We start from the raw sequence: 27,685 nt of genomic DNA on the forward strand, positions 1-27,685 counted from the left end.
AGGTGGACACAGCCCTCTCGGCCTCCTGGGACCTGAGGCCAGTCAGCTCTCTCTGCTGCGGTTCCCGGACTTGCAGCAAGCCAGATTGTCCCCCAGCCTCACCCTCCCATGTCCACGTCCTGCTGGACCACGTGGAGGCCGTGGCCTCCTTGCCCCGTGGCCGCAGATGGAGCCCGAGGTGAGCCTGGCAGCCGGCACAGATGGCCCAGTTACCAGGCGCCCACATGGAGCTCCCCACGTCTGTTTGCATGCGGGCTGCGATAAGAGCAGGCAAACATCCTGCAGGCCACGCAGGCTGAGGGGTGTGGTTCCAGAAAGAGAAGGTGCCCCAGGGACAGTAGCTCCTCTCCAGGAGGGTCCTGGGGGAGAAGCCGAGAGAGAGGAGGAATCCGCCCTTACAGTCGGTCTGCCTTTGATTCTCAAGGCAACGCTGTGAGGTGGGAGGAGAGGGGTTCATGATCCACTTCACAGAGAAACAAACAGGCTCAGAGAGGCTCGGCAGCCTGTCCCACATCACACAGCAGCAGACAGAGCCGGCCATCCCTCAGCCCTCCCCAGAGCCGCATGGCGCCGGTGTCTGAAGACAGCCATGTCCCCTTCAGTGTCCACCCTGCTCCCAATAGCTGACTCCCATTTCCCATTTTTATTCACGTGGAGTCTGTCCTCCAAGCCTGGTGTGCCCAGCTCAGTAGAAACAGGCAGGATGCCCCCTCAGGCTGAACCAGCTGCTTCCTCGGAGGCCGGCTGGCCTGCTACTTCCCTTCCCACTCCCTCTGGGTTGGATGGGGGCCTTGAGGGGCGTCTGGTGCCCCCCAGCCCAGATTTCCAAGGGCAGCCATCTCTGGGCAGCCCTCAGAGGGCGCAGGTTGGGGGGCAGCGTGGGTGACCCTGAGCGAGCCCACAGCACGAGGGCTGCCGTCCAGTGAGGCGTCATCCTCTTGCTTTTCGTTCTTTAGACATGGTTTCCTGTAGGTCTGTGAACACATTTAAAATAACTGATTGAACACCTCTGTCCAGTAAGTCCAATATCTGGGATTCCTCAGGGACAGTTTTATTGGTTGGGTCTTTTGCCTCTTTATGAGTCATACTTTCTTATTTCTTCTCACGTCTTGTAATTTGTTTTGTTGAAACTGAACATTTTAGATAAGGCAGCACAGCTACTCTGGAAATCAGACTCTCCTGCTTTCCCAGGGTTTGTTGTTGTTTGTTAGTTCGGTGACGTTTCTGAACTAATTCTGTAGAGCCTGCATTGCACGTTGAGCATGGACACTGAAATCTCTGCTCACTTAGTTTAGTGGTTGACCGACGGTCAGAGATTTCCTGAAACGGCTGGAACCAGTGAATCGCCTAGTCTTTGCGGAGGGGCTCAGTGTGGATGCTGGGGTGCAGCGTCCCCGCTCAGTCCCGCTGCTCACAACTCTGCCTTAGCCCTCCAGCTCAGCCCGAGGCGAGGGCTCAGGGCCCCCTCAGGTCTCTTCTGGGTGTGCACACAGCCCTAGACTGTGCCTGGCCTTCCAGGCTCCCGGGAGCCTTTCAAAGCACCTATGCCTTGTCATGGCCCAGTTTTTCCCCGTAAACCTTTTGGTTGGCCTTTGTCTGCCCCACTGTCATCCGGCTTCTCAGGCAGCTGTGAAATTGGACAATTCCATCCAGATATTCTCGACAAGTACCCTCGGGGAAGAAGTTTTTGCACTGGCTGGGCTCTGAGTTGGGTCAGATACAGAGAGCTTTGCGAGCAGGGTCTTCCAGGGAACCCCCAGGTAGGCCAGATGATAACCGTTCTCTGGGAAAGGGGCTCTGAAGGAGCTCCAGCTCCTCTCTGCCCCCTGCGGTGGCTGCTGGCTGTCATCGCGGCTGTGGGTTTTGGATTTTCAAGACTCCCTTAGAGCTGAAGAATACAACAGGACACTACTCTGCAGTAAAAAGAAAAGCTATAGACACACCCAGAAACATGGGTAAATCTCAAAATAATTATGCCAAGTTAAAGAAGATGACCAAAAAAAAAAAGAAAAACCATATTATATGACTCCATTCACAGAAACCTAGAAAATGCCAACTAATCCACAGAGCCAGAAAAGTCAGTGATGCTTGAGGTTGGATGGGGGCAGGGAGGGGTGGGTGAGGTACAAAGGGCACAAGGGAGCTTTGGGAGTGATGGAGACGTTTGTCCTCTTCACTGTGGCCATGGTTTCATGGGTGTATACGTAGTCAGAACTTATCAAACTGTACCCTTTAAATGGGCCCAGTTTGTTATATGAATTCTACCTCATTAAGTTTTTTTTTAATGTAACGACTACGTGAGTTACTAGTAGTAGATACTACCTGAAAACAATTTTCTCCCTTCTCCCCCCACCCCCACAGCTCCCGTCCACCTGCATCCAGAGCTGACGCCAAGGTGCGTCTCCCGAAGTCACAGGCCACCGGCCAGGTCCCCGTGGACGTGGGCCCCCCTCTCCCCTCCCGCTCCAGCCCCTGGGCCTCTGCCCCTGCTGCTCCCCTGGCCCGCACGCCTTCCCGCGACTGGCCCCTTCCCCTTTACCTGGTGGATACCTACACGCCCTTCAGCTGAGCCGGAGCTCCCCAGGCCAGGGCCGGGTCCGCCCGGGTCTCCCCCAGCAGCTCCACTGCTGCTCTCCGCCCAGGCGCTGCACCCCAGCCCCACCCCTTGATCCTGGAATCCTGTTCGTACAACTGCCTCTGTCAGGAGCAGGGAGGCTCTCGGACGGGCCCTGGGAAGCACTTAGCAGGAGCCGGGCTTCAACATCCGCTGCTTGAAACAAACTCAGCAAGAATCTGGAAACAACCTGAATGTTCAACCCTGGAGGCCCGGGAAGGTGGCTGGCGGCGCCCCTCGGTGGGATGCTCCGTGCTCGGACAGAGAGTTCGGGGGCATCTCGGGTGAGGTCGGTGGACCCGAAAGGGCGGGATGCCTGGACAGGTGCCCCACGGGCCGCCTGTTTCCCACCTATGACCTGGCGTGGGCAGGCCTCGTCGAGGGAGGAAACTCCGAAGCTGACCCCCGTCCACCTCTCTCCTCTCTGTTCTCGTGTCTCCTCCGAGAGCCTCTGCCTCCGGTGCGGAGGGACAGTTAGCTCTGCGGGGCCTCACACCCACCAGATCCCCTGGGCCGCCGCCCCGGCACCTGGCCCTCCGTTCCCAGGAAGCCCTCCCTTTGGGAAGCCAGGCCCGAGGCTGCAGAAGCCCCGGTCAGGGGCAGGACGGGGAGGCGGCCGCAGCGGGGCCTCCGCCCACCGAGCGCGCCGGGCCTCCACGAGCTTTGTGCCGCCTTCCCGGGGCGGCCGGCAGCCAGGCAGGCGCCGGCCCGTGGGTGTCTCAGGCCCAGCTGGCCGCCGGCCGCCCTCCTCCCGCGGGCCCTGGCGCACGGCCGCCGCTGGAGCGACGCTCCGACCTTTCCCCCACTTCCCGCTCTGGCCTCCGGATGATTCCAGGCCCCTGCAGTTGACAGGAGTCACATGCGGCTGGCACAGGGCCTCCCAGGCCATCCGCTCCTCCCCTCTCATCGCTCGGGCCTGAAGGCCGCCCGACGGAGCAGGGGAAGACCTCTGGCCCCGCAGAGGGCCGGGCCTCTGGCTGCAAGGCTGGGGCCACGCCCAGTGCCCCGGCCCGGCCCAGGGCCCGCCCCGCCACTGTCAGGCTCCTTCCCGCCCCCGCCCCAGACGTCCTGCTCCCGTGGGCATCCGCCCTGGGGGCGGGGCTCAGTGACCCACCTTCTCGCGCTGCCCACGCTGTGGGTGGTCCTCCGCCTGGGAGCCTCCCTGTGGCTCGAGCCTCTGTCGTCCGCTTTTAGTTCCCTGAACACTCCCCCAGGCCGGCTCTCGGCTCCCCCGCCCAGGGTCCCAGCCCCACTGAGCTCCCTCAGCCCTCACACTCCAGACACAGCCCTCAGGACAGAGGCAGACAGCTGTTCTCTTCCCATCAGGCCCGTGACAACACGGGGACAAGGGGCTTTGTCACAGAGCCACCACGGGGCAGCAGGGCCCGGGTGTGAGCGCAGGTCTGCCCGAACCACAGCTGGAGGCGCAGATGGGGAAACAGAGGCACCGAGAGGTAAGCAAGGGCCAGACAAACTGGGCCTGGTGACCCCAGCTCCACACCCTGCCTGGACCCTGGAGCACAGAGCGGGGCTGGGGGAGGCAGGAGGGATTCGGTTGCAACCCCGTCACGCCTGCACGAGGGGCAGAAGCCGCTTCCCGGAGGGCGCTGGGCCAGCCTCGACCCTGCGCCCTGCACCGTGCAGCTCACCGGTTGGGCGGGAATGTGGGGAGGTCACCTTGGCTACTCGCGGCATCTGGAGAGGGCGGCAGCATCATGGGAGGGAGCCCCGTCCACATGGAAGCCTGAGGACGTCGGTGCTCCCCCTGCTCACCCTTGTCCTCTGCTCTGGGAAAGTGCTTCTCCCCCGCTGCTTGCTGACTGCCGGGCAGGGGCACCCAGAGTCGGGGACCTGCTCCTGGGAGAGTCGTGGGGACTTAACGAACTGGGAAGTGGCATCCCCCGGGCCTGCACCCTTCCTGCGTCTCCGGGCAAGCTCTGGTCTGCCTGCAGCTGCCCAGCTCCTGGGTGGGCTGCCCCCTGCCTTCCTGTCCCTGCAGGGACAGCCCCTGGGGGCTCCCAGGCTGCAGGGAGGTGACTGCAGTCCCTGAGCGAGCCCTTCTTATCTAGAGCTTGAAAGGACATGGTGCGAGGGGAGGAGGACCCAGAGCTGGGGGCCTGGGACAGGTGAGAAACGGAATCCAGTGGTACTTATAGAGGTGTCCCAGGCACACAGAAACACCCACGGGGCCGATGCCTAGCTGCTGCGCTTCTCTGCTGTGCGACGGCATGGTCACTGAACCTTTCCTGAGCTTCAGTTTCTGCAGTTTGAAAACAGGAGCCGTGATAAAACCAGCTTCGCGGACGTGTGTGAAATGGAGAGGGTGCTGAGCTGGCTCAGAGTCTGTGAGCCAGGGATGCTGTTAGGACGTCCCGTCCCGGCTCCAAGCGCCTGCCCCCACCTCCTGTTAAGAAACCACAGCTCTTCCCCTCCCCTCCTCCGCTCTTCGCTCCCTATCCTAACCATTTGGTCCAAAGCTTCGGGGAGGCAGAGCAAGGTAGGCATTGGTACCTGGCTGGGGGACACAGCGGCCTAGAGTGGGTGTGGTGCGAACAGGGCGTCCGCCCAGACTGAGAGGGTGGGGGGGCAGTCCGTGGAGCACGGGTGGGGAGTGGTGCCCAGCGGAGGCCCAGAGCGGGCATCATCCGTCTCAGAGACACCTCAGAATTCTCCGGCCTGGCGTCTTCCTCAAGTAGTGTGACGTCGTCTGCTCAGGGGCTTCTCCATCCTGGGGGTACTCGGTTCACCTCGCCAGTGTGGGCAAAGCCAGCGCGCTGGAGAGGGCGTCTGCAGAGAGCATCTCTCTAAGGATGCTGTCAGATTCTGGACAGAGAGCTGTGGGTGAGCCTGGGAGAGGGGCCTGGAGGGGGGAGGACAGAACTGTGACCAAATCAATGAAGGCCTCGTGGGGGGGACAGGAGAGGTGTGTAACCCCAAGGGACAAAAGGGGTTGGAGGGATGAGAAGACTGGGAGAGAAATCTGGGTCCAGCGTAGTCAGAGAACCCCACTGAAGGCAGCCCTGAAACTGGGGGTGCTCGAGCACCCCTGCAATGAGAGTGCTGGGAGGGCAGGGTCTCAAGTGGCACCTACCGCCTTACGCAGGTGAGGCGCGGCCGTGACAGATGTGCGCGTGTGTGTGTGCCTGTGGAGGGTGGGTGGCCTGGTGGGTTTGCCAGTGGCCTGGCCTCTGACTCTGGGAAGAGGTGCTGTGGGCCGGGCCGCCTGGGGCCGCTCAGGAATTCCTGAGGGAACTGTGCCAAGTCAGCCTGTTTCCCGGGACACTTTCAGCCGTGCTGTTCCTGCCCCAGGGAGGTTTGCCTGCAGGTGGCGTGCCAGTCTGGAGGCAGAGGGAGGAGGAGGCTAACTTTCTTGGGCTCTGACCTCACCCTGGGCACAGTGCTGGGTGCGGGGATTCTGGCATCTCAGCAGGCGTCCTGGTTGCAAGCAACGGAAAATACTCTTAGTCAGAGAGCTGGGAAACCATGGGAAACAGGAAAGAACCACAGCTAAGGCCACACCCACAGCGTCCCAGGACACGTCCTCCACCCACCCCGTCACTGGTGGCTGCAGGGCCCTGCACTGGGCCCCAGTTCCCCTCTGGGCCTTGCTCAGGGTGAAGGCTAAACCAAGGTCACTGCCAGGGCCTGGCCACTGCAAGAGCAGGGAGGTGAGCCTGGGCCTCCGCAGCGGAAGACAAGCCGTCCCCCTCTGTGACTTCCTACCCAGGGATTCCCGGAGGCAGGGTTTCTGGAAGGATGGGATGCAGGGTGGCCCTACATACCCACATCCCCCATGACCCCATCCCAGGACTCTCAGAAAGGTGGGGAGTTAACCGGAGTCTAGAGAGGTAGAAGCTGTGTGGGGAGGCCTGGAGACTGTGATCTGGGAGGCCTTCACAGAGGAGGTGACGGTGATTCTGGACCATGCAGGCTGGGCAGGAGCTCCCTGGGAGGAGACATGGAGAACGTGGGCAGAGAGCCGGGCCTGCTTCGGAGCGGCCGGGCTTTGCTGGGAGTGCCTCAAGCGGGAGCTCAGGCTGCAGACCTGGAGGGACAGAGTGATGGAGCCGCCTGCCTCCCCCTTAAAGGGTGTCCTTCCATGGGAAGGGCTGGGCACATGTCCACCCCTCGGCCCTGGGCCCCTCCCACTGATGTGGGCACCTTCCCAGTGGCTTCCCAGGACACCCCGAGGGCGCAGACCCAGGCCTGGGACTTGAATTTCTCACTCTGCTGCTGTGTGTGTTTGGAACTGGCCCGGAGGGAGGTGGAGCCACTGAGGGGCTTTGAGCAGGGGAGCTGCAAACCCGCTCTGGGCTACAGAGACAGGATTCTGGGTCCAGCTGGACCAGAGACAGGACATACTAAGGCCAGAGGCAGGGCTGTGAAGGCTGTGATGAAATCCAGACACAGACAAGATGGTGGGGGACACCCGTGAGAGGGGCTCCATGACTGGTAGCTGGTGGAACACAGCTTTACCTGAACAAACCTTCCCGTCGGAGGGAAGGCAGCAGGACAGTCCCTCCGGCCTGTCCAGGCAGCAGCCCTCGCACACAACATCCCTCCCCCAGAGCAGGGCCCTGGGCGGCAGGCTCAGGGCCAGGTGGCCTTCTGGGAAGGTGGCTCTGATTTCCTGGAAGAACCAAAACAGCAAACGCACAGCCTTTCTCTGCACTTCCCATTGTGCCCCGGCCTCTGCTCAGGGAGAAAAGGCTGTGTACGCAGCCACACTGAGAGGGTTGGCTGGCTTCCCCAGCGGTTGCTGGGACCCAGGGGTTGCTGGGACCCAGGGGACGGATGGCAAAAGGATCTGAGGGCACAGGGACCCAGGAGCCTGGGCCGTTCCCCACGGAGCTGCACCTCACACAGGGCGGGAAGCACGGCCAGGGGCCTGGGCATCCATGAGCAGCAGTGCAGGGCCTGGAGACCGCACGAATCACGTGCGTGTGCGCATGCGTGCGTGCCTGCACTCATGTTGGGGGGTGTGTGCACGTGTTGGGCTGCCTCACGCCTTTGCTCAACAGAGGCTGAACAGGCCCAGCACATAAGAATGTAGCAGGGACCAAGGTGGTCGAACCTGCTTTCAGGCCTCTCAGGCTATGGGGGAGGCAAACAAGATGTTACCGGGGTGCACAGGGAGACACAGGAGCACACTGATGGGCCCTGGCCCGGGGCATCTCAACAGAAGCTGAAGGATGAGTAAATGTGTGTGGTGGGGGGAGGGTCAGCGTTCTGCGCAGAGGGGACGAGCATGGGACATTCTGGATCGTTCATGGAGCACAGAGTGGGGAGTGTATGCATGTACACTGGTGAGGAATAAAACAGAAACCCAGGGCTTTCCTGGTGGCGCAGTGGTTGAGAGTTCACCTGCTGATGCAGGGGACACGGGTTCGTGCCCCGGTCCGGGAAGATCCCACATGCCGCGGAGCAGCTAAGCCTGTGTGCCGCAACTACTGAGCCTGTGCTCTAGAGTCCGTGAGCCACAACTACTGAGCCCATGTGCCACGACTACTGAAGCCCGCACACCTAGAGCCCGTGCTCTGCAGCAAGAGAAGCCCGTGCACCACAACGAAGAGCAGCCCCTGTTCGCCGCAACTAGAGAAAGCCTGCGTGCCGCAGTGAAGACCCAACGCGGCCAATAAATAGATAAATGAGTAACTTTAAAAAAAAAAAAAAAAAAGAGTACTACTCGTTTCCGGCTCCAGCCATAAGAGGTAACAGGTATCAGACTTACCTTCCCACCATAAACAACTAGAAAACTGGGCAGACTATATGAAGCAACTGTTTTCATGCACTGGATGACACTGCAGGGCAGTGGTCCCCAGAGAAGGACACACATGAGGGCAGCTTCTCTGCCTGGAGCCAGCCCAGGCACTTTCTATACCACACACAGGAAGTGAGGCCCAGAGAGTGGTGGTCTCACCAGACAGAGACAACAGAGGCTGGAGTTCAGGGCAGCTGAGGTGGCTAGAATTTATGGGGTCTCAGAAGAACAGAGAAGAGACTTCAGCCAAGAATTATGCATAGGAGGAGCCCCAGAAGGTTGTGTGGGCGTCCCCTTGAGTTTTTGGAGCAAATACTAAGCTGCACAGGTGCCGGGCAGCTGTCAAAGAGCCTCCTGGGAGCGGTAAGTGGAGGGAGACTCCAGAAGACACCCTGTAATGGGGACATCAGAGTGATAAGACCTTGCCAAACACACTAGGTATCCAGTGGTGACCTCAGAAAAGCAACCATCTTTTAAAATTTAGGTTAGTGCGGTATCATTTACATATAGTATAATTCACCACTTTTAGGTGTACAGTTCTGAGTTTTGACAAATGCATACAGGCATGTAATCACACTACAATCAAGATATAAAACACTTCTGTCACCCAAAAACATTCCCTGTGCCCTTTGACTGTCATCTTCTCACCCTCCTCCAGCTCCTGGTGAAAAAACAGCACTTTCAGTGTAGAAAGACACTAGCCCTGGAGTAAGGGCTGCTCTAGACTAAAAGCCTGAAAACAAGTCTTGACAGGATAAAACTAACTTGCAAAAAAATGTAACTAGCTGCTAAAACAAAGCTCGGTAATCTTTAAAGGAAGACAACACAATTCAGACTCTCAGCAATGTAGTTCACAATGTCCAGCATCCAACCAAAAATGATTAGACATGTGATAAGGCAGGGAACTGTGAATCATAACCAGGAGAAAAGTCAGCCAATAAGGAGCCCTGGTGAATTCATGGGGCAAGCAGGCAATACTTTTTGTCCTTATGTATTTTCCCACTGATAGATGATACAGTTGCCATAAAAGTGTTAATATTGAAAAGGAGTTCTCAGAAGCAAAAGAAAGAGGACCTCAGGCATTAGAGCCAGCCAGAACCCAAGTAGATCAAGATGGCCAGTAAGTACACAGTGTGGACAGGCCTGGAGCCAGGCACTGGGACCCAGAGATGTGGGCTACACAACCACATCCCTGAGAAGTTCAGCCTGGGTGAAGACAGACGTGAGAACTGCGCAGATGGTAGATGCCAGCAGAGAGGCACAACAAATTCTCGGGGGGTTAGAGAGATCACCTGTTCCTGGGGGAATTATGGAAGGCTTCACGGAGGAGACTCCTTTTGAATTGAGCTTTAAAAGATGGTTGGATGTCAACTGTATCTCAATAAAACTGGGGAAAATTAAACTTAAAGATAGTTGGGAAATAAAGAAAATAGTTTTTAAAATCACCCATTAAATCATCCCATTACCCAAATGTGATCACTGTTAGTGTTCTAGTAAGTTTCTTCTTTTTGAATTCTCTTTTTCTCTTCTCCTAAACGTAGCTCAAACCTTGGCTCCTCAATTCTGTTTTGCATTTTCCAGTTGAGGTCATTTCAAAATAGGATTTTCTGAAAATTCTTTGTAACATACTGTTTTTTTGTTTTTGTTTTTTTTTGCGGTACGCAGGCCTCTCACTGTTGTGGCCTCTCCCGTCGCGGAGCACAGGCTCCGGACGTGCAGGCTCCGGACACGCAGGCTCAGCGGCCACGGCTCACGGGCCCAGCCACCCCGCGGCATGTGGGATCCTCCCGGACTGGGGCACGAACCCGTGTCCCCTGCATCGGCAGGCGGGCTCTCCACTGTGCCACCAGGGAAGCCCTGTAACATCCATTTTTGACGGCTGTGAAATATTTCGTTAAATGTTTGTGACATGGTCCAATTAAGCTGTTCTCTGTTGCTGAATATTTAGGTTATTTTCAATTTCTACTTAATGCTGCAATAAGCATTTTGTTCTCCCCTGTTGATGATTAGGCCCTCAAGTTAGATTCCCACGAGTGGAATGATTGGCTCAAAAGATATAAACATTTTGAGGTTCCTGATACCTATTGCCAAATGACTTTTCTACATTTGACTTTGTACAGACTTACACTCCCTCCATACTTATTCTCTTACGTTGTAATATGTGCTTTCATGCCTTCTCCCCAACGAATCATGTCCTATCCACCTTCCTATCCTCAGTGCCCAGCACAGGGCAGGATTCCAGTGACATCTATTGCACCAATTGTAACCACACTTTTGTAAAAAAAAAAAAAGGAAGGGTCAGAGTCAGGGATAAAAGCCCTGAGAGATTCTCCAGGAGCCAAGACTCGGCCAAGTGTAGGTGGACACGTGGGTCTCTGGAGCCTGGCTCGAACACCTGGTGTGGAGATGGGGCAGCTCTGAGAGATCTGCAAGTTCAATATCTCATTTGAAAGCTGGGGAGACTGAGATCCAGGTGGGGCGGGCGGCTTTCAAGGGCACAATGCCTGTTCCTCTGCGTAATGGCCCCAGTGGTGTGGACGGGCAAGCCAGGATGTTGGGGCATCAGGCACCCACCGCGACCCGCACAGCCAGGGACCTCACGTCACAGCACTCACTCTGCTGTGCTGTGCATGTGAGGAGGTGGGACAAGAGGCAGAGGCCAACCCCCTCTGAGCCAACAGTTGGACTCAACGACAGGAGTCGGGAGAACGATATTTGACTTGGGGGAAGCAGGGTTTGCTCTCTGTTCCGTGAGAGGTTCCTCTTCTTATCGTCCAGGGAAGACCCTCTAAATGGCTGTCACCCCTTCAGAGACCCAGTGTCACAGAATCACACCATCTAAGAGGCATCTGGAGCAGGAAGCTCTTCCTCAATCTCCCAGACCAGCTTCAGCCTCTGAGAAGCAGAGACCGGGAGCAAGTGTCTGAACCTTTCTGAACCTCAGCCTCTTGTCTGTAAACAGGGGCTGGTCCCGCCTGTCTCCGGGGCTACTGGGAGCACCCAGTGGGGTGGTGGCTGCAAAGCCCTCAGGCCTTGTGCTTGGTGCAACGTCATTCAGGACCCAGGCGGGCGCTGCGAGGTGTACTCTTTAGAAACCCTGATTCCCCATCATGGCTGAGTCCCACTTTTCTCATCCCCTCCGGTTGACACCCCAGGGATCCGCACCTCCCCGTGTTCAGGACCTTCTGGGTCCGTCCCACACTGAATCTCGACAGGTCTGGTGGCTCATTTGGCCAACAGAAGGGGCCAGAAGTGAAGCTGGGCCAGTCCCAGGCCTAGACCTCGAGAGACCTGGCAGCCTCTGCGCTCCTGCAACCCAGTCGCCATGCTGTAGGGAAGTCAGGCCATCCTGCTGGAGAGGAAGGCCTGAATGCAGCTGCCAGAGTGAGGCTGGCCAACTCGGGAAGCGGGGTAGCCACGGCCTCAACCCGCAGAATCGTGAGAAAGAATAAATCACTGTCATTTTAAGCCACTGCGGTTTTCGCGGGGGGTGGAGACGCTTTACTCGATGACAGATAACTAACACCCCTGCCCTGCATCCCAGCCTTCCCTCTGGGTCTCTCCAGTGCTGTGCTGGTAAGTGTTTAACAAGCAGCTCTCTGGGCAAGGGTGGGGGGCTAATCTGTAGTGTTTTTCCGATCTCTGTGGTGTCAGTATTCTCATCACGGCTGATTTCAAGCTACAACGTGACACCACTAAACATGGGCTGGAGGGGACGTGCAGAGTCAGGGTGCGAGCCGGCTCAGGCCACCACAGCTCTCCTCCCTCCAGCACGTGACAACCCGCAGAGGTCGGTGGTGAGTGAGCTCAAGGCAGGTGACATGTGTGGCTAGAAGCATTTTTTTCACAGGCACTCAGAGTTCCGGGCTCAGCCTTACCTTCAGGGCAGCAGGTGGCGGAAAGAATTTGGAGTCACGCACACACCCGCCTCCTCCTCTCCGCCTTTGCCATGTGGAAGCAGGGCCCTCGGCAGGAGAACTGGGGCCCCTCGTCTCCGATGTGGGCAGGTGAAGGCCTGCGGAGGTGGCAGCCAGGCTGTGTGTGCCGGGCTAAGGCGTTGCCCTAAGGCCAGGGCAAGGGCCGGCCAGAGGAGATGGGTCTGAGCACCAGCCCTTAGCTCAGCCCCTGGGGAGTCCTTCAGTCAAGTCCTGAGCCCTGTAGGAGCGGAGGGCATGCATCTGAGTGAAGCCCTGGGGACTGGGGAGGCTGCCCTGTGGCTCCATACACCCCCGCCACCCACCGGCCCACACGCACACACACGCGCACGCACACACACACAGCAACCCAAAGGCGGAGAGGCAAGGACAGCAAGGGCTGAGACTTGCTCTTTGCCGCCAGGACCTCAGCAGCTCTCGGCCCCTGGGTGTGATGGTTAGTTTCACGTGTCAGCTTGGCCCGGCTCTCATCACCAGTTACTCAGTCAACACTACCCTAGGGGGTAGCTGTGAAGGGGTTTTGTCCACGCGGCTAATGTCTACAGTCAGGTGACTCTAAGTAAAGGAGGTCACCCTCGATAACGTGGGAGAGTCTCATCCAACCGGCGAAAGGCCTTAATAGCAAAGCTGAGGTCTCCGTGAAGACGAAGAAATTGCACCCGTGGCTGCAGCGTCGGTCCTGCCCAGGAGGCTCCAGCCTGCTGCCTGCGTCACGGATTTCTGACCCGCCTAAGCAGCCCTCACACATGTGCACGTCGGTTCCTTGTGACAAATCTCTCTCGCTCGCTCTCTCCCCAGATACACGTGTAATCTTATACAATATATATTATATAATACATATTATATATGGAAATCATATATATACATACAGAGATTTATTGCAGGGAATTGGCTTCTGCAATATATATATACACACACATACACATCCATATATATACACATACACAAATACATACCTATGTACAGCTACACACACACACACACACACACACATATCCTACTGGTTCTGCTTCTCTGGTGGAACGCTGCATGATACACTAGGGGTGCTCAGAATCCTGTACCATGAGTGTGACCCTCAATAGCAGAAGACCCTCGTCTCAGCCCCTCAGCCGAGGCAGGGGTGCCCCTCCTTGCTGGGGGTGAAACAGGCGAGCGTAAGGCAGGGGCTGCCCCCAGGGTACCCGAGGGGATCTGCAGTCCCAGTGCTGCGGCTGCAGACAGCGCTGCAGAAAAGCCTTATCTCCATGAACGCTTTGTGCCCTGAATCCTTTCTCCTCCCTCGAGAGAGGGCTCGGGGTTTCTGAATCCAGAGCTTGGGAAAGGCTCCCGGGCTACATCTGGGTGTAGCCCGCCCCCCGGCGACGGGCCCAGAGCCGCCATCTTGAACCTCCTTGAGCTGGGAGGTGGGAGGACTGGAGGGAAGAAAGGGGACGCTGAGAGGGACGTACAGGTGCAAGGCTGACCCTGCACTACTCGTTGGGTGTGGACGGAGGCCAGCGGAGAAGGAGCCGGGCCCAGCCCTCCAAGCTGCAGGTGGGCAGAGGGCGACACTCAGAGGGCGTCAGGGAGGACTTGAACCTGGAGCGGGGAGGGGAAGGGGAGGGCTTGCAGCAAGTGCTGACGGGAAAGGCCTCTGCTGGGTGCTGAGATCAGAGGTAGAAAAGCAGCAAAGACGCCACCTGGGTAGTTTGGGGGCAGACAGAGACATTGGGGTGAAGAGGAGGGATGTGGGTCCCTCCTTCCACCCTGATGTCTGGTTAACATTGAGAGTAGTTGCAGGGCGTGGATTTGAATTTCAAGAACCTGGACGGTGGCAAGGCTTCTCTGAAGGAGGCCACAAAAGCTGTCTCAGAGGGTCACTGACCTAAAGCTCAGAAACTCAGGTTTGTGTCACTGACGTCGTGACCTTGGTCTGTCTGGCTTCGGGTTCTCCAACCATAAAATGGAGGACATCTTACCTGCCCTTTGCGTGTCCTTTCACGGCACAGCCGAAATGAGGCTGAAATGGAAGTCAGACTCCTCTCACACTGTTGAAAAGAATTGAGGTGTGTGTGCGCGTGTGTGTCCACACTTGAGGACACACATAGACACAATCGGTGCGTCAAGTCTCCTCAGCATGGAAACACACAGAAGGTGGCTTTGACATTGAAAATATGGTCCTGACAACCCAACAAACACAAACTGGCAAAAGATTCAACCAGACACCTCACGAAAGAAGATGTACAAAGGGCCGATAAACACATGAAGAAATGCTCAGCATCACTAGTCACCAGGAAATACCCATGAAAACCACGCTAGTACGTGACTTCAGTCCCTCTGGACAGCCAGAATTAAAAAGCCTGACAATATCACAGGTTGGTGAAGTTGTGGAGCAATTGAGGCTCTCACACGATGCTGTTGGGAGTGTAGAAAGGCGGAACCATTTGGAAACACAGTTGGGCAGAATCCTATAAAGTTAAACACATTTACCATGTGGCCCAGCGATTCCGTTCCTAGGTTTTACCCAAGAGAAATGAAAGCATACATCCACACAATGACTTGAACGTGATAGTCACAGCAGCTTTATTCCTAAACACCCAAAACTGGAAACAACCCAAATGTGAATGGATAAATAAAATGTGGTACGTCCATACAATGGTACACTATTCAGCAGAAAACAAAAAAGCCCAAATTACTAATATCAATATATTCACCAACATGGATGAATATCAAAAACATTGTGCTAAGCAAAAGGAACCAGATGTAAAAGAATACATGCTGTGCGTTTCCATTTACGTGAATTTCTATCGTGACAAAAGGCAGACCACTGGTTGCCAGGGGCCCAGACAAAGGGAGAAATTCACTGCAAAGGTGGACGGGAAAGTTTGGGGGTGGTGAAATGTTGTGTCTTGAATACATACTCACCGAACTGTACACTTTAAATGGATGTAGCCCCTTGAGCAGAAATTACACCTTAAAGTTGGTTGTTTCAAAAAGATAGCTGAAGAGCATGGTCCCAGTCTCCACACACTTTCCTAAAGGGACTGACAGCCTTTCCCACAACGTGTTAGAGGCTTCCCACGGTGAAACCACCCTCATGTCACTAGCCTGCTGCTGTCTTTTGGGAAGTCCTTCAGAGAAAGCTCCAAGCCCAGCTCCCCCTGCCCCCAGCTGGACCGCAGCGAGGGATACGCACTGGGAAATTTAAGAGATTTAATTCTGGGACACTTTTTCAGTTACAAGAGTCAGAAATCCCAACTCAACTAAAGGAAAAAAGAAAAGGAGGGGGAATTTACCTGCTTACACAGTTAGGAAGTCTGCTGACATCCAGGCCTCAAATGAGTCATCAGGGCACTAATTAGGTCATCTCTGCTTCTCCGTCTGTTTTGGCCCATCTCCCCTGCTGCTGACAGACTCCCTGCACAGGGGTAGTTCTATGGCCCCAGCACATGCTCATAGCCACCCTGGAGAGGAAGGAACGGTGATTCCTACCAGCCCCAGCCCAAGTCCCAGAAGAAGCCTTATTGGTCTGGCTTATGCCACATCCTACCCTTTAACCAATCACTGTGTCCTGAGGAATGCAGAATTATGATTGGCTGTTGTTGCCACTTGGTGGGAGAGGGGCTGGTCAGATCTTGGTCACATTTTTCTGACGAGGCCTTTCAGCCCTCAGGTAAATTCCTGGAGAGGAGCAGACATGTGAGAGAAAGAGCTTTGTGCAACTGCTTTGCAGCCTCTAAACTCCCCAGGATATTTGTGGGGAGGGAGGAGAGCTCCAGGCCCCTGACCAGCCAAGAGGGCCAGCTAGGTGCGTGGGTTTGTATATAAAATCTTCTTTTTAGGTTTCCATAGGTACTGAAGGGTGTGAATACAAGTAAACAGAAGGAGGCCCCTGAGGCAGCAGAGTTCGAAGATGGCCCGCATGATCTCTCACACTGGCCTCATGCCCTGTTTAAGCCCCTCTCCTTGAGCATGGGTAGGACCCATGGCTTGCTTCTAGCCAATGGGATACGCCAAAGATGAGGTCACTCTGATGGCTACATTCCCACCCCAGCCCCCATAGAAAACTCTGTCTTGGCTGACCAGAGAGAGTGTCTCTCCTGCCGGCGTGGAAGAAAGGGCTGCCATGCTGTGCTGCCTATGGCAGGGAAATGTAGGCGGCCTCCAGGACCTGAGCATGGCCTCCAGGACCTAAGCACGGCCTCCAGCACCTAAGTGTGTCCTCCAGGACCTAAGCTGACAGCCAGTAGGAAGTCTGGCCCTCAGTCATGGAGCCGCAAGGGAAGGAATTCTGCCAACAACCTGAGAGACCATAGAAGCAGGTTCTGCCCCAGTTGAGCCTCCACATGAGAACACAGCCCAGATGCCGCCTTGACTGCAGATTAACGAGACCCCGAAGAGCAGAAGCCCCAGCTAAGCTGTGTCCAGACTCCTCTTTTATTATCTCATGGAAACTGAGATTTTAAAAAAATGTGTGTTGCGCTTCCCTGGTGGCGCAGTGGTTGAGAGTCCGCCTGCCGATGCAGTGGACACGGGTTTGCGCCCCGGTCCGGGAAGATCCCACATGCCGCAGAGCGGCTGGGCCCCGTGAGCCATGGCCGCTGAGCCTGCGCATCCGGAGCCTGTGCTCCGCAACAGGAGAGGCCACAACAGTGAGAGGCCCGCGTACAGCAAAAAAAAAAAAAATGTGTGTTGTTTTAAGCCTCCAAGTTTGTGGTAATTTGTCACTCAGCATAGAAAATAAAACACCCGCATTTTTTCTCTGCAGCAGGGAACGACTGCAGTGGCCACAGATGGGACCCCCAGCTCCCAGCCTTGCACCTGTCAGTCTGCTCTCCACACCACAGTGAGAGGCATGGTCCTAAAATGCAAATGGGATTGCCTGTTCCTGTAAGTCCTATCAATGGCTGCTCTCCGCTCTCAGTATAAAATGCAAACCCTTTAGCATAGCCTGCAAGGCCCTTGATAATCTGGTCTTTCAAATGAGTTCCCAACTGCCACCTGTCTGTGTGTGGGAACCGGAGACCAGTTCCCCCCAGCCCCTCATGTTCCAGGCTTTCATGATCCACACACACACACACACACACACACACACACACACACACTCCTTTACTCTTCCTTTTTTCTTTCCTCCTTGAAGCTCAGCTCAAATATGGCCATGAGGCAGGGTTCTGACCCTAGGATGAAGTGCGTATCTACCCTGGGCTCCCCCTTCCCCGAGCAGTTCCTCTGGCCCAGACCCCAGTGCCTGGTCACCTATGTGTCCCCCCAATCCCCATCGTGCGCCAGACTGTGGACTCTCGGAGGGCAGGAAAGGCTCACTGTCTCTGGAACCTGGGAGCAGCTCAGGGCTGGCCATCAGGAAGGGTCTGCTGAAATGAATTAGTGAATAACACGTCCACTTTCTGGATGGGGATGACGGTCATTTAACCCTTTTGTGCCCTCTAAATGAGGAGTGGGAGCTACACATGAATGGGGCAGGCTTGGGAACAAATGCGCCCCAACCCCAATCCCTGATCTGAACTGCCATGGCATCTGCAGCCCAGCTGACGTTTGCTGGAACCCAGAGAGCCTGGTTGGGCTCTTTGATCTGTGCTTCTGCCGGTCCGTTACCACCATACCAGCAAGGTCCTCTCATACCCAAGAAGGGGAAACTGAGGCTGAGGCCAAAAGGAGCCTGCCTCACCATGACCACTGCCACCCCTCCCCAGTGGCGGCCAACAGCCTGGGTGTGTCCCTTTGCAGGGGAAGCAGGCCAGGCCCACCCACAGGCTGGGGAGAGATCTTCCCCAGGGTGGGGCATTTCCTGCTCTCGGGGTACCAGACAAAGCCCTCAGTGGGCCCTGTGGGACCAGGAGCTTCCAGCACTCCTTCCCACGTGCCTCCACCCCGAAGCATGTGCTGGGCCTGTGACACCCTCGTCCCTCCCTTCTTTCGCCGCCCAGAGCTCTGTGAACCAGGAAGCCAGAAGGTGGGGAGACTGAAGGGTCTCCAAGCCCCGCTCTGAAAAGGCTGAGCAGCAAAGTGTGTGTGTCCGAAAATGCTCGAGGGCCTGGCTGCAGGATGGGGTGCCCTCTGAGCGTGCCCTGGGACCACCCCAGCTGAGGCCGGCCCACCAGCCAGGCGGTGCAAACTCAGTGGCTTTGTTTCCTACACCAGCGTTCCGGAGGTGCTTCCCCCAGCCCTGTGGGACTCTAGCCCCTGTCCCTGCCAAGGTTCCTGGGGGTCCCACATCCGGGGTGATGGGTGCCGTCCCAGTGTGAGGTTCCCAGCTGCCCCCTTCTCCCTCAGTCATAGAATAAGAAGCTCTCCCACCCCCAAACTCACAAGCTGGTTCTGACATGAAGGCAAGGCTGGGTCCAACCAAGCCAAAAAAATTACCTGCTCGGGATGGGGATAATTTGACTGCCTATAAGGGCCATGTTTTGTGGAATATCACCTGCAATTCTTTTCTTTTTTTTTTTGCTGTACGCGGGCCTCTCACTGCTGGGGCCCCTCCCACCGCGGAGCACAGGCTCCCGATACGCAGGCTCAGGAGCCATAGCCCACGGGCCCAGCAGCTCCACGGCACGTGGGATCCTCCAGGACCGGGGCGCGAACCGGTGTCCCCTGCCTCGGCAGGCGAACTCTCAACCACTGCGCCACCGGGGAAGCCCCTCACCTCCAATTCTTAACACAACCCCGCTAAGGAGGTATGATTGCACCCATTTTAGAGTTGAAGAAACTGACCTAGGAAGGTAATGGTCGCCGCCCGGGTGACCACAGGAGAAAATGGAGGGAAAAGTGCTCTGTAAATATGTGTGTAAGGGAGCATCATGACGGCTCATGTGTGCCGGCTCTTAACTCAGGTGGCCCGAGATCTGGGGTCAGGCCTTGAGATCAGACAAATCAGAGGTCAGAGGTTCCCACTGGGAGAGAGTCAAGCCTTCCTGGGTCCGTAATCGCTGCCCAGGCTGGGGGACCTGCCCCTGGGAAGCCGTCTTCCCGCAGAAGGTGAGGTGCCTCGTCACCTGGCAGCTACCACGGCTCCTCAAGCCTCCTCCTGAGCCCAAGTGCCGGGGCGTCCAGTCGCCTGCAGGGCCCGAGGCCCCAGGAAGCCCCGTTAAAGGAGCCCGGAAGGCAAAGAGCAGGCCGGCGTGCTGCACGCAGTCCGGAAGTGGGAGTGCGAGGAAGGCGCTGGAGGGCGGCTGGTGTGATGAGTGAGGACTTCCTGCTGAGGCTCCCTTCCCTGGGGGTCAACCCCTGCCTGAGCCAGTCAAAGCGGCTTCCCAGCACCAGAGAGGATTGGGAAGCAATGCTGCTGATGAATACGGGCGAGAGAAGACGGAGGGCATTTGCCAAAGACGAGGAATTTGAGTCTTTCTCCCGGACCCTCGGCCAGCCTGTGGGGCTGCCATCTTGGTAGACGCCTGATGAGGGGCCATGAGCTTCAGAATGATTCCCTGGCAGGCTCTGCATTTATCGGGTTGGTATATATGCCGGAATGGGGGTATCAAGCTAAAACTGCATCCCCGGGACTTGTAGTACCTAGCTAATGACAGATAGCACGGCCAACTCAGGCAAGGGCTGAGGAGGGACTTCCTGGTGAGAAGGCTAACGCTCTATATGAGAATGGGCTGCCAGGTGCGGTCACACAGTCTGGAGGCCTGTGATACTGTGGGGTCCTGGGAGGAGCTGCCCAAGCCCCCAGAATCTCAGGACTGGCCCTGGGGCCCCAGCAGCCAGCGTACCCTCGGCAGGAATCACTCCACAGCCCTGATGGATTTCTGCCCTTTCTGGCTTGGGCACATCTCAGGTTGGGGAGCTCGTCCCTTTCAGGGCATCCCTGCATTTATCACAATCCTAACACATATTCCCATTCACTATCGGTGCAGAGGGAGAAAACACGGCCAGTCCCAGAGCTGGCTGCAGAGCTGTTCTTGGAGGAGAGCCACCTACGCGTGGGTCACTGGTTGTGGAGAGAGAGTCCCCAAGGCCTGACCACTCTGGGTTGGGGGTGGGACGGAGTTAACGGAGTGGGGTTGAGGGAGCCGGGGACAAGAGAAGAGGGGGGCACGGCACGTGGAGAACAATCCCTGGAGGACAGAGGACTTGGGCTTTTGTAACAGGGATGTTCCGTTTCATGTTGTCATTGTTTATCCCCCCTCCTTCAGCGTGACCTTCGCTCAAGGCGTCCACACACTTGGCCGTGATGGACAGGGGCTTGTCCAAGGGGAGTCCGTGACCAAGAGATGAGAAGAAGAGGAGAAATTGGTACAAACAGGTCTGAGAGCCAGAGGTGCCTGGGAGAGATGGAGCCCTCGGGGGATCCCTGGTGATACTGGAAAGGAGGCAGATTTCCAGCTGGATGAGGGCTGCACGTGAGCACTTGAAGCTATTCTAGCTGAGTCATAAGGAACAGGGGGGCTCGGGAGCGCTGAGGGTCTGGGAACAGCCACGGACAGTACTGTGGATGGAGATTGCTGTTGGGCAAAACAGGCGTCGGTCTCGCTAAGAATTGGGGTGTCAGCTCTGCGTGGTGCATCCCCTTTCCTGGAAACCCAGGTTCCTCAGGGTGGTTGACAGAGGCCCCCCGCAGCGGCCCCCGCCTTCCTCCAGCCTCCCAGGACTCCCTCCCTCTCGGATCCAGCCACACTCACAGTTCCCCAAAACTCCATGCTTTCCCCTCTGGCCCGCTTGGCCAGGTATGTACTGCTCCCTTATCTACACGTGCACAGGTGCACACACACCTGTGCTATCTGGAAAACCTGCTCTGATTCATCTCTTACAGTGAATTATTTTTAAAAATTTTTCTTACTCTGTAATAATTTTAGATTTACTGAAAACCTGCAGATAGTACAGAGAGTTCCGGTACGCCCTCCACCCAGCTTCCGCTAAGGTTAGCGTCTTACATAACCGTGGTTCATTTGTCAGAATGAAGAAATCAACATCGGGACAACACGACAGACTAAACCGCAGACTTTATTCAGATTTCACCGGTTTGCCCACAAATGCCCTTTCATTACTTCCGGATCTCATCCTGGATTTCGCGGTGCATTTAGTCCTCGTGTCCCCCTAGTCTCCTCCGATCTGTGATGGTCCCCCGTCTCTCCTTGACCCATTTTGAAGGGTCCTGTGAAGCATTTTGTAGAGCATCTTTCAATCAGAGTTTGTCTGAGGATGCTCATGGTTAGACTGGGGTTGTGGAATCAAGGAAAGAATGACACAGACGGGAAGTGGCCTCCTCGCCTCACCTCGGGGTCCTGTAATGTCAATACGACTTATCACAGTGAGGTTAGCCCCCGTCACCTGATCATGTCTGCCCGCTCTCTCCACTGTGAAGTTTCTATTGCCCTTTCCATACTGTATGTGTTAGAAGTGAGTCACTACATCCAGTTCCTACTCTGGGGGAGAAGATTTAGGCTCCAGTCCCTGGAGGGGGTTATCTCTGCATGTCATTTGGGATTCTTCTTGGGGGAGAATTGTCTCTTCTCTGCCATTTGCTTACTTACAATGCATTTTAATGATCTCCGCTTTAAGATCTTCATTAGGTCTCCTCCTTCCAGTTGAGCTGAGTGGCTAAGACAGCTCCCCACCCCCCATATTTCCACAGCCTGCTGTGCTTTCCGCTCTTGTTGCACTTACCAAACTATACCGTTATCACTGCTTTCCTTGTGAGCCTCCCTATCACTGGACAGCTTTCCTAGTCATCATTTACGAGTAGTTATGCGGCAGGCACCTCTCAGTGTTTGTGTGAGCATCATCTCATTTAATCCCCACAACATTCCCGTAAGTAGATGTTATTACCATCCCCATTTTACAGAAGAGGAAACTGGGGCTCAGAGAGGCTAAGCAGCCTGCCTAAGGTCACACAGGTAGTGAGCAGAGTCCGTGAGGCCAGGAACTGTGTCACACCTATCTCTCCCTGGTGGCTGGCAGAGTGCCGGGCTTCACCATCAACTTGCTTGCCTTGCAACAGAAAGAGCAAAAGCCAGAGCTGCTGTTGTCCACACCTGCTTGGGGGAGCTAAGCACAGGGGCCAGGTCCTGCTGGCTTACTGCCCCAAGTCTCCGCGAGGCCCCCGGGGTGGCAGCACCAGCAGAGGCGTCGCTCCTGGCAAGGAGGTTCCCACCACTCAGCGTCCCTGCCCGTTAGGAGGGAGAGAGAAGGGCAGTGAAGATGGCTCCCAAATCGTGAGCCCGAGCAAACTACCTCTCTCAGAGCCCACGATGGGGTGGCAGCCTAGCGAGTGACCCGAGGGACCCAGCGGGGATCCATGAGTGACACGGAGCCAGAAGGGTGTCCAGGCAGGGGCTCCGGACAAATCAGGGCATGAGGCATTTTCTAAACTCATCCTGGCTAAGCAGTTCACTCATTTCTTGGCCCAATCAACACGGGCCTGCTCTGAGGTCAGAGCTCCCAGTTGAGGGTAGAGACAAAAGGGTAAATAAACAAATGGTAAATATAACAAATGTCACTGTAGAGATGCCGCACGGGGACACCGAGGAGGGAGGGGCACTGACTGCACCTGAGACGGGGGCTTCATGGGGAAGACGAGGGGCTTCAGGGCAGAAAGGGAGCCGGGGAGCAAGGGCCACCACCCAGGAGCCCCTGGTACCCGGGAAGCAGCGGGCAGCAGGACCAGCCCACCCGAGGGAAGCGGGGCTATGCCCCCTGGTTCCGCTGTGCTCAGCTCTGAGCTGGGAGCTGGTACCTCCTTCGAGGGTTTAAAATCCATTCCTATGCTGAGTCAGGCCAGCTTGGGACCACCGGGGCAATGCAGCCCAACCAAGGCTCGGCCTGGCGCTCCCCAGAGGCCAGGCGTGAGGAGCTGGCGTCCCGGCAGGTCCCAGCTCAGGCCCTGCAGGGCCCGTGCAAGTCCCCCTGTGAGACGCTTCTCCACCGGCCACTCTGCCAGCACCTCGAGCTGCCGCCCGCTGGCCCTGCTGCCCGCCTGGGCTGGTGCCAGCACCGCACTGGGTCACTGGGGAAGCCGGGCTGGCAGCACCTCCAGGTACAGGCCATTGGCCAGGCGGACAGCCTGGGCGGCCACGCGGACACTTGGAAGGCTGCCCGCCTAGGCCAGCAGGTACTTGGTGCTGTTGCCCAACACCGCACTGGCCTCTGAGGGCTTGCTTCTGGGGCTGTTCTCAGGACAGTGGCCCTGGGGTGTCCTCCAGGGGGCCTCACAATGTGGTGGAGGGCACTGAGCCCGGAGGCGTGGGTTCTGGTCGTTTGAGAGTGATTTGGATGAGTCGTTCCCCTCCTCTGGGTCTGTTTCTCTTCCCACAAAAAAGAGGACGGACGGACTAGATGAGTACTTCTCGCAGCTTGCTCCCTGGACCGGTGGCAGCAACGCCATCTGGGAACGTGTTAGAAATGAAAACTCTCTGACCCCCTTGGAGACCTGCTGTGTCAGACGCGCCGGGCTGGACCTAGCAGTCTGTTTTGACGCAGCCTGCAGGGGGTTCTAATACTGCTCAAGTGTGAGAACCGCTGGACTGGCTGCTCTCCTCCCAGGTCTCTCCCCAGGCTTATTTCCACCTATCGGGCACCCGCTGCCTAGGCACAGGTGAATGAGGTGTGTCGTCAACACTGAAATGTCACCTCCGCTCCCTGGACGGCTACCTCCCACTTGTCCCTTAACACCAGCTCCAATGACATCTCCTGCAGAAATGGTCCCAGACGGCCCTCCCGCCAGCTCCGCAGGCAGAGGGAGTCAGGTCCCCTCTGCTCCCTCCGCACCTGCGCCTCCAGTGTGGCCGCTGTGGACAGTACATTCCCTCGTTTGTAGGTCAGTCTCTCCTGCCGAATGGTGGGACCAAAGGGGAGGGGCTGGTCTGGTCCCTCCATGGTCCCCTAGCACCAAGCACACAGCAGGGCTCTCCTTCCCCACAGCACCACAGGCTGTCCTGCCCAGGCTCTCAAGGCCCCACTGAGCACCCATCCCCTCCGAGAAGCCTCCAGGGGCCCACTACGCCCACATCCGCATCCCAAGCTTTCCTTTGGCAAATGTTGCAAGTTGGAGGCCCCTCTACCCGGGCCTGGGGACCTGACATACACACAGCCCGGTTCTCCCTCTTAGAAGGTCTGAAGATGCAATACACAGAGAGGTCGTGCCCTGGCCTGGGGACACACAGAGAGAAGGCAGAGCACAGCAGCCACGAGGCAGCCGCAGCCACCATGAAGGGGTGTGTGTGTGTGTGTGTGTGTGTGTGTCTGTGTGTCTGTGTGTCTGTGTGTAGAGGGAGGAGCTGACCTTCCCCTTTGTGTCTCGTGGGAGCTGCCAAGGCCCCCGCCACCACCCAGGTCCACTCACAGGACTCACACGTGCTCTTAGTGCCTGTTTTCCAGGAGGAGATGGTTGGGAGAAAGATGCACTGGACGTGGGTCTGAGAGATGGAGCCTGGCTCCACCTGTGCCAGCCAGGGCTGCTTCATCTCTCTAGTCCTCAGTTACTACCCCATTTTACAGATGAAGAAACTGAGGGTGTTAGGAGTGACGGATGCCTGCTGTCAGGTTGGTGGATCAGTCATCCAACAGGGGGGTTGGTGGGTCGGTGATTCATTAATCCATCCACTAATCAATCATTGATTAGGTCGCTTAGTCAACCAGCCTGCTGGTCAAGCAGCTAGTCAGTTTACACCATGTTCCGGTCCTTGTGTGGCTTCCAGACAGTGAGCTCAGCCCAGCGAAAGAGAAAGGCAGGAAGGATGGGCCGGACCCAGGCCTTGCCAGCAGCCAGCTCTCCCCTCCCAAGCCAGCTCTCCCTGGCCCTCCCACCCACCCTGGCAGCAGTCGGGGCAGGGAAGGCAGCCTCTAGACTCGCTTTGTTCCTCTTAGCTCCACAGCTGGGCTCTGGCCAAAGGCTGAAACACTCAAGAGCTGGCAAAACCCGGGCTGGCCAGCGTGCCACCTGGAGAGGGGATGCTGAGGGTCAGAGGAAAGAGCCTGCCTGCCCGCTGTGGGTCCCTGCCTCTCGGCAGCTGCCAGGCCCAGGCAGAGTGAAGTGGAGTCACGCCAACCATCTGTTTCTGACTAGGCCTTGAAATCAGCTCCTCCAAGTTCAACGTGGAAAGGGAACGACCCTTGTGGAACCACGGTTATCCAAGATGGAACGGACCTCCAAAAACATCTAGTACAGAGATTCCCAGATTTGGGCATTTCACTGACCATAAAATATCAGGACAAGTTTGAGGTGCTGCCATAGGGTTGCCAGTGTTTTGTTCTCACAACTTAGAGTATGATGTACCATCTGCTATCACCATCGCTTCCTAAAAGACGTGACACTGTAACAAGAAAAAATAGGAGGATACGATCTCTGAGTAAGTGAGGGTCTGCAAACTGGGCTTAACTATAGGAAGAAATGTATTCTTTGCCCTTATTTTTCTCATTCATAACAAAACCTTGAAAGCTAACTTGATCACAATTCAAGACTGATTATTTTGCAGGTCAGGAAACAGGCTCAAAGATGACAAAGAGACCTGCCCAGGTGATCCAGCACTTTAATACCAGGAGCTCGGACACCAACCCATTACTCTGTCCAGGGTCACTCCAGCATCCTAACTGGGTCCTCAGTGCAGTGGGCAACTGCTGTCGCTCTCCCTGGCCAAGTCCTTAACACGTTTCCCGCTGAGTCTGTTCCAAACCTTTCTCATCTCACTAGGGCCCCCTCCCCAGCAGATGGCTCCTAACGTCACCAAGAAGGTAGATCACAGGTCATCACCCTGGCCGTCTCTCCTCTGCATCCCAGAATCTTCCTGACTCCCCAGCCACCTTCTCTTCCTTCCCCTGTTCTCTGATGAAGCAGGTCCTTCCTCCTGCCCAGGGCCAGCCTCCCTGTTAAGTGCTCTCCCAGCCCTCCCCTGACACCACTCCCCAACCTCCTTCCCTTCCCTCTCCCTCTTGCGTCACTCGTTTTCCTCCTCTGAGCCCTTCACTTCAGTGTACAAACACGCTCAAGTTCCTGTACTGTCATTTAAAATTCCTTCAAAGTTCACAGAAACCGAAATCACGATGGCTTTCAAATACATGAAAAACTCTCAAGGAAACCCCACCAAAGAAATGCAATCTACTGTTATGAGTTCTCATTTTTTCCACTGAGCTTGGTAGAGGTCAAAAATTCCAGATGGTTCAGTATTAGTGAAGGGAGAGGGGACTGGCTTTGCAGTTCACTGTTCACGGGGTAAATGGACACAAAAGCATGTTTGGAGGGCAATTTGACAATTTTCCTCAATTAAAAATGCACATACCCACGTATCAGAATTTTCGTAGCAGCTTTACTCATAATAGCCCCAGACTGGAAAGTCCTGATGTCCATCGACAGGAGACTAGATGGACACTGTGCTGTATTTTATATCAACAAGAATAAATGATCTTCAACTACATGTAACTCCATGGCAGACCCAACAGAGAACAAACCATATGATACTCTTTGTACAAGTTTCAATACATGCAAAAACATCCTATCGTGTTAGAAGCCATGATAGGGATTATCCTGGATGGGGTCAGGGAGGGGGCTTCTAGGATTCTGCTAATACTCTGTTTCTTGATCTCCATGCTGGTGACACAAGTGTGCTTGCCTTGTGAAAATTCACCGAGTTGTACACCTAAGTTTTTGCACTTCCCTATATCTATGCTATACTTCGATAAAATTTATCAAAAGGGAAAAAAAAGGGAAAAGGAAAAGAAATGCAAGAGCATTTCCAGCAATTCCAATTCTAGGAAGTAATCTTGTAGTTATTTTTGCATGTGGGCAAACAATGAATGGACATGATGTCCTGGCAAACTGGAAATAGTCTAAATACCCCAGTGATTTAAGCAGGAGTGGTTAAATAAAGTACAACACGTCCATATAACAGAATAGCATTTAACCGTGATAAATCACGAGGGTGACCTTTTTGTACTGATTTGCAACAGGCTCCAAGACATGTTGTGAAATCAGCAAGCAAGATGCAGAAGGTGCACAGAACGCTGCCTTCTGTGTAAAAGTATTTTTTCCGTATACACAGACTCTCTGGGAGGACCCACGAGAAAGTGGTGGCCGTCTAGCTGGGGGCATCATGCTCTACTTTATCCAGGAGTTATCTGTGTCGAGGCCCAGTCTGCCTGCTGGACCGCGCTCTGCCTGAGGGTCTGTGGGGCCTGGTGCCAATGAGGGCCTCGGTGATGGCTCTGTGTCAACGACTTGTAACTGTCTTCAGTTTATAAACATGTCAATATCCACTGACTATAGGCAGGACCAGCATCTGGGGTTTGGCAGCAACCACAGACTGGTGTGTGTGTGTGTGTGTGTGTGTGTGTGTGTGTGTGTGTGTGTGTGTGTGTGTGTGTGTGTGTGTGTGTGTGTGTGTGTGTGTGTGTGTGTGTGTGTGTGTGAGAGAGAGAGAGAGACAGAGCGAGAGCGAGAGCGAGAGA

The 27,685-nt window shown here is 55.9% G+C and overlaps 1 long non-coding RNA gene across 1 annotated transcript; it reads left to right on the top strand.

Annotated features, from left to right (window-relative positions):
- The first annotated feature begins 3,809 nt into the window (after positions 1–3,809).
- LOC309833979 lies at positions 3,810–10,356 on the top strand. The gene is made up of 3 exons (XR_014297828.1): positions 3,810–4,068; positions 4,881–5,111; positions 10,041–10,356. It is a non-coding gene; the product is annotated as an uncharacterized lncRNA (long non-coding RNA).
- Positions 10,357–27,685: the final 17,329 nt, after the last annotated feature.

Source organism: Grampus griseus, assembly GCF_964374135.1.
Source record: "Grampus griseus genome assembly, chromosome: 15".
In the NCBI taxonomy this organism is placed as follows: domain Eukaryota; kingdom Metazoa; phylum Chordata; class Mammalia; order Artiodactyla; family Delphinidae; genus Grampus; species Grampus griseus.